Source organism: Castor canadensis, chromosome 11, assembly GCF_047511655.1.
Source record: "Castor canadensis chromosome 11, mCasCan1.hap1v2, whole genome shotgun sequence".
NCBI lineage: Eukaryota > Metazoa > Chordata > Mammalia > Rodentia > Castoridae > Castor > Castor canadensis.
The window spans coordinates 87,829,878-87,837,154 of record NC_133396.1 but is presented as its reverse complement, the minus strand read 5'-3'; the positions used below and the strand labels follow the sequence as shown (position 1 = coordinate 87,837,154).

The window sequence follows — 7,277 nt, the reverse complement described above, 5'->3', positions numbered from 1 at the left end:
CCAAATCTGGGGCATCTGAACAGCAAAATAGGCAATGATAGTAAAAGAATATAATTCACAGATTAATAAAAAAATGTAATTTAGTTTAAATACTTGTAACTAAAATAATTACTAAAGTGGGGATGAGGAGGAAAAGCTTTTTTATGTAGAATTCTACTTCATAAATATAGAAAGAAATACGGAATTAGAAGAATCATCATTGATTCCCTCCCCCCACATTTTAGTCACCATAGCAAGGCGTGAATCAACAATGGGTATTAAAACTAGTAACTCTGGAGGCTGAAGCAGGAAGATCATGAGTTTGATGCCAGCCTAGGTAACATAGATAAACCCTGTCTCAACAGTAACAGCAACAAACAACAAAAACAACAAAACTCAAAAAACTAGTGAGTAGAAATATAAGAAAAAAAGAAAGATATTTACTTTATCTTATAGAGCTGTTGATTAATTACAAATGGGCAAATATTCACCATGGAGAAACTTGGATAACCGTAACCAACACTGGGAGACTGTTATCACATACCTCCTGTTAGGATACGGGGAAGAGGACACACCACTTCTGCAGATTCCTGCCAAAAATGCAGAACCAAACTCTACTCATGAAGAAACACCAAATGCAAACGAGGACATTCTGCAGAATAACTGACCTTCTCATCAAAAGGTTTGAGGAAAAAATATATAGAAAGAATGAATACTAAAGCAAATATGATAAAAGTTAACATTTGGAGATTGTTAAAGGTAATGATAAAGGGTAGATGGGAATTCTTTGTCATGTTTTTGCAATTTTTCTGTAAGTCTGAAATGATTACAAAATACAAAGTTTTTTTTGTTTTTGTGTTTTTGAGAAATGGTGTGCACTCTCTATGCCCTTAACCTTTTCTCTTTGCTGGACATGGCCACAGTTAGTGGAGGCCATGTGCTGTGAATGATGACACTGCCCTACCCGCCCTATTCAGTGAGGGAGAAATCATTCTCTATCTTGTTAAGCTGCTGCACTGGGTGAGCTCTTTGCACTTGTTTATTATATAACAGAGGACCTAGAAGGTAGGGTAATGGAGAGAGCAGGTGAAGACTGCTCATGTCGGGAGGATTAGTGAAAGGAAATTAAGAATAAGAAAGCAAGGGCTGGGGTATAGCTTGGTGGTAGAGCACTTGTCTAGCATGTGCAAGGCCCTGGGTTCAGTCCCCAGTACTGAAAAAAAAAGAAGGAGAGAGAGCAATTTAAGAAGACAGCAGGAATTAGTAGCCCCTGGAGAAGATTTTCAAATTCAAGAACCAGGTGCCTGGGAGAGAAGGTCTATGGGAAAAGAGAGATGTTTGGGGTTGGGGGTGGTCTTTCCTGCAGCCCCTAATTCATATCACACTGATTGCCTTTGTGTGTACAACTGGCCCTGATTCTAGTGCACGTTCTTTGGCAGAACTATTTGTGGTTCTAAGTGACGAAGGGCAGAGAACAATGAACCTACCTGGACAAAGATGGCAGTTATCAAAGACTACTTACTGGGATGCATAAGAGCAATCAAAACTGGTAAAAAAAATCATAGCAACAACACCAGCTGGTATTTTCTTAATCCTCATTGTGTCCTTGGGACTATCTTAAATTCTTTACATGTATCATCTTGTTCAATCTTCACTATAGCTATAATATTCCTATTTTAGGTTAAGTTAAAGGTCATTTGCCAGATTCAAGTTTTAGACCCAGGTTCTCTGAATCTGGACTAACCCTCATCCCCAAAACTGAGGGGAAATCTGAATAGCTCCATTAGACTCAATGTACTTCACTCTTGTTTAGTTACTTGATTTTATCATCAGTTTTAGAGGCCATGTAGCTCATTAATATATTACTTCTATCCTACTAGCATTGCTATGGGTAACATCTTTGTCGTGTTGTTCATGATGGTAACAACTGTCTAAGTTGATTTACGGGAACTTGGGGGGTCACTTTTGTCTAGCTCAAACTAGTTGAAATCACTTGTGTGTGTGTGCAAGTGTTTATGGGTGACCTTTTGACATCAGAGGGCTGAAAACTCTACCTTCAGCTCATGTCAATGCTGCCATTTCGTGAGCATGCATCCTATGAAGGGCTGTGACATTTGATTATGCATTTGTAAATCACTGATTAATTCATTTTTCCTTACCTCCGGTCACCTCTCCCCATGCTTCAGACTTCCCTTCTCCTTTATCCCATAAATACCTCCAAACCCTACCCTCAGGGAGGTGAACTTGAGACTTGCTCTCCTGTCATCATACAAACTTTTAAAATATTCTTGTTCTGGATCTACTTAAATGAAACAGCTGTTTAATTGAAGTAAAAAAATACGAAGAAATGTGTATTTTTTTTTCTCTCCTAGTAAGAGCAAAAGATTGAGTTACTTAATACTTAATGGTGTCCCTGGTGAGAGGGTAAGAAAATACTGGAATCCCCCTGTTGGCTCCTCCTCTAGCCTAGACAGGATTTAAATGCAGGGAGAGAAGCCAGGGAGAAAAGAGAGTGAGGGACAGACCAGGACCAATGTCTGTAACCCTGCCTGTCACAGGTACAAGACAGTGAAGGAAGGAGGCCAGGCTGGGCTACACAGGGAGACCCTGTCTTGAAAGCAAATAAACAAAACAAAACAGAACAAACAACAAAAAGCTCCAAACAAAGATTTCTGAGGGTAACTCTTTGATCTCCTTTCCTTCCAGTGTTTGACTACATCACAGGTGAGCTAGAAAGCTATGGGCTCTTTCCACCATGGTGTGTATTGCCCTTTAGAATCTGCTTCTGGTAGGGCAGAAAGGCATGGTGGGGCAGGAAGAGCATGCAAACAGTTCTGGTTCATAGAGAGGAAGAATCTGTCCATTTCATGGCAAAAGAGGAAGGGCGGCCCGAAAGGGGGAGTGCTCCCCTTACCTGGTTATGGAGCTCTGTGCAGCCAGTGGGTGGGAGGCACTGGGAAGGTCTGTGGTCAGGGTGGGCCCTGAAGCCCAGGGTATGCTTTTCTTTCTCTCAGTCCACATCAGAGCCCTGACTTTCATAGGTGTCAGATGATGGAGTAAGCAGTTAGGGGTCAGAGCAGGTTTTGTCTCTAAAAGTCTCTGCTCATTTCTGTTTATGCTAAAGGCCTTTCCCTATTTTAAAAGTAGTAGGCAATAAGTCCCTGAATGCCTGAAATAAAAAAGAGAGAGTTAATAAATGTACTTTCAAACCCTGAGACTCAGCTCCTGGCCAGGAGATATGCAAACTTTTTAAATATACTTATTCTGGATCTACTTAAATGGAAACAGCCTCTGGTATTTTTAGCTGCTGTGTAATTGAAGTAAAAATGAAAGGTGAATGTATGTATTTTTTCTCTCCTTGTTAGAATAAGAGAATGAATTGCTCAATCCTTAATGGAGTCCCTGTGGGAAAGGAAGGAAAATACCAAAGTCCCCTTGGTTGGCTCCTCCTCTGGCCTAGACAGGATTTAAACCCAGGGAGGGAAGCCAAGGAGAGAAGAGAGGAGGGACAGACCAGCACTGAGATCTGCAGTAACCAGGGCCCAGCTCACAGAAGGCAGGAGGGTTGAAAGTGGTGCCCAGCAGCCTTCCAGGTAAGAATGCCAGCTGCCAAGGCTTGACCTGTGAGAGGGAGGAAGGTGGCCAAGTGGGGATAATCAGAGGCTGACCTCAATTCCGAGCCTGAAAATCCAGGCAAGTAATACAGGTTAAATTTGAATTAGGAAGTGTCTCCCATGACCTGTGAACAGTCTCCTCAGTCAGTGTTATGCCTTGTCCTCCCATATGCCTAGTGTGGCCATCCCCTTACCTGGCCAAGTGCACTCCAGGTTCTACCTGGAGTAGCACATTTTTAGATGTTTCCCTTAAATCTAGCATGTCCTTATCTTTTTAATTTGCTGAATTCTTTACAATGTCAAAGGCTTCTTTTTTTTTTTTCTCTGTAATTTCTTATCTGGTGTATCTTATTGTTCTTTTAATCCTAAACAGAACTTTCATTTCAGTGGTGATCAGGAAAGTATTATAACTTTCCTTTTTTCTGGGTTTTGTGTGTACTAATTAAGATGATGTTTTCAAACTCACTTGAAGGGCTTGGAGGTTTAGCCAACATTTAATTGCATACGTTTTAATTATTATTTGTTAGAAGACACTTTCTTTTCCAAAATTCCCATATAATTATTCTCACAATGACTTAAAGAAACTATTTTGAAGCATCTCAAGAATGATGTGGCAGACTAGTTTTGGAAGGTCTGACTTTTTACTTATTAATTTTTGCGGTTGGGAGACAGCTGGAGGAAGGAGGGAGAAACAATGAGTGAGAATAGACAGGGTTTCACTTAAAAGCATTAAACTTGAGTTGCTTATACAAGCATTAAAAAAAAAACCAGCCTCAACATAAAAATAGAAAACTATTCACATCTGGCTATAGGTAAGCCATGTGCCCAAGACCACTGGATTCTTGGAAAACCTAAGGTGTCACCTGCTCTGCAAGGGCTATGCACTTATCAAAGTGGCAGAGCACAGGATCCACTTGGAAGACTCAGTGCCCTTGGCATTGTGGATTCAAAGTGAGGTGACAATATTGGGAGAAGGGATTCAGGAGAGAATCAGGAGTGTCTATCCAGGTATCATTTTTCCCAGAACTGAGGGAGGAAAGCACCTGACATTCTTCCACACAACTTTGAGTTCTCCTATATCCCCAAGTTTGTGGGCTGCAGTTGACTCCCAAAGCAGGGAAAATAGGGCAGATGATTCCAAGTCATCTTGTGGCTTCTGGTTTCCATTCCAGTGCCATGCTGTGGTTTGAAATGTAGAGTAGACTGAGGTCTGTTCCTAAGAAGATGCTGAGGAAATCATACCCAGGCCCTTGGAAACTCTTGACCACTCACCGCTCATTCCAGAGCCCTGACTCCTATGGGGTCTGGTTGCAGACTTCAGATTATGGCTTAGGTTCCATAGCAGCATTTGAAGCCATGATGCCCACCAGCTGCTATCTATCTAAATCTGCACCCAGCAAGTATGGCAGAACAGTACAAATCCTTGGAAATTGGTAATGTCTCTTTTCCTTGATGGAAGACTGGAACTTTGAAGTTATTTCAATATATGGGAAACTACATATTAAAGCTAAGGAAAGGAATTGTAATTTTTCATTATGTGTCTTTCCTCATTATCACTCAGCTGAAGCAGTGATGTGATCAGATGCTTCTCATGCCCAGAGGGAATAGGGTAATCATTTATCAAGTAATAGTCATTCTGGGGACTGGCTGTTTGCTTGGATGTGGAAAAGGATGGTTTCTGGATTTAGATCCTGTGTCTATTTTATCTTTTCATTGTGCATGAGCCTGGTCAATGAAAGCTGAAAGAAGGTCTCTCTGTGAGAAAGTAAGTCATTCCTTTGGGGATAAATGGACAAATGTATCTGTTGTTCACAGAAACCTTTTAGAGTGCTTAGCATAGAGCCTGGCACATAATAAGTGATTAGAAACTGGTAGCCCCTATTACCATCACCCGTTCGAGTCTTTGCAGGTGGATTAAAATTCAGTTGACAAAAATGAGCAAAGCAAACCTGTGGAAAACCCTGAAAAAGTGATTGAGTGCCTAGGCTGATCAGGGGTGCCATCCTTTGTCTTTTTTGCACCTGGTGGGGAGGCAGCCTCCGTGGAAAGCATCCTTCAACAAGAGGGCTATTGCCTGGGGATGTGACAATCATTATAAGCACTTCCTGGGGACTCACTGGGTGAACCCCACTGATCAAGGAGTATGGGGAGCACACAGCCATGAGTGGAATGTGATGGTATTAAATCTATCATATAAAACCCAAGTTGCATTCTCATCCACACCTAGCTGTCTTGCATTGTATGGAATGCCTGTGAAGAGCGTTCATTGTCACAGATAAAAACGTTTATATGTACTTGAGTAATTTGAGGCTGACTTAGGAGAACACTCTTGTATACTGAAGGATAAGGGAATACAGAAGGGAAACGGGGTGCCTAAGGGCTCCTGTCCAGGATATTTCTCGGTATCCTGAGAACTTGGTCTCCTGGACTAAGAACTCAGGTCACAGAGCCCTGAGTCACCCAAAGCCCCAGTTGTGGACCATTGGCAAACTATGCTCAAGAGAGTTAAGGAAGGACTGACAAGTTTGGCAGTGACATTTGTGACATCAGTGCACCCCTAACTACCCACCTTCATTTTCCTTCATAGTTCCATGATGTCTACCCTGTCATTTGGGGACAAAATACCTTCTTAAGTGACTCCACTGGAAATCTATGATAATACGGTTTTCTCAAACCCAAAGCAGTGCTCTCATTTGCTTGTGGTTAACCAGGAAGGCAGGATGAGGTAATGAGGGAACAGAAAAAGCCCTGAATTTAAGCACAGAGATCAGCAATGGCGGCTAGAAATAGGCTACTGCTTTCTATGTGTAAGTAGTATTTTTCCCCCCAAGGCAGAGTGTGTGTCCTTCTTTGGAAAGAATAAGGTGACATAGAGGCCATCAGCCCTCAGGGTAGAGAAGACCATTGGGATTGAGAGCCCACCCTTCTCCCTGGCTAAGTCTTGGCCACCTTTTGCCCCAGTGGACAGAGGTCTTGATGCACTTTGTTATCTCCTAGGAAGAGGATTCTCTAGCTTCTTGTGGGAAGTGGCTGGGACTTAACCTCCCTATGGAGAAAACACAATTCATCTTTCAAGGATCATTTTGACTCTGCTCAGAGGAAGTGTGGCCTAGGGCATAGTTGTTGCTTAATTAATGTTTTGCTGGGTACCTAGTGGGTCTTGGGTTTTCTTTATTTTCAGAACTCTCTTAAAAGGAATATGGCAGGAAAAGGAACATTTGGTGTACCCACCACCACATATATAGTTCATATTGCAAAAAGATATAGAATTCAGACATGGACAGTGGACAGATCTGGTGTGCGATCCCAGCTCTGCTACTTATTAGTTGTGTGTCCTTGGCCAAATTAACCTCTATGAACACTTGTAACAAAGGATGCTATCAATTGACAGCATTTTGAAGATTAAATGAGGCTTATGTTTATAAAGTGTTAGGCAAAGTACCCATCATCTAATAAACGTACATACAAAATCTAGTGACTGTTATTATTTTATATTTATTTTAATTTTTTGGTGGTACTGTGGTTTAAACTCAGGGCCTTGTGCTTGCTAACTATGCACTCTACCATTTGAGCCACTCCACCAGTCTGTGACCATTATAATTTAATTCACAATATATTTGTTCAGGGCTGTGCTAGGAGGCTGAGGATACAGAGGGAATGGATATAGTTATGGTCATTGCCATC

At 41.6% G+C, this 7,277-nt stretch overlaps 1 protein-coding gene across 1 annotated transcript in view; it reads left to right on the top strand.

Moving 5' to 3' along the window:
- The first annotated feature begins 3,458 nt into the window (after positions 1-3,458).
- The window catches only part of Tnn (tenascin N), a 73,136-nt gene continuing 69,317 nt past the window's right edge, over positions 3,459-7,277 (top strand). The window contains exon 1 of the mRNA XM_020154137.2: positions 3,459-3,572. The gene's annotated coding sequence lies outside the window, so the exon portion shown is untranslated. The remainder of the gene's footprint in view (positions 3,573-7,277) is intronic.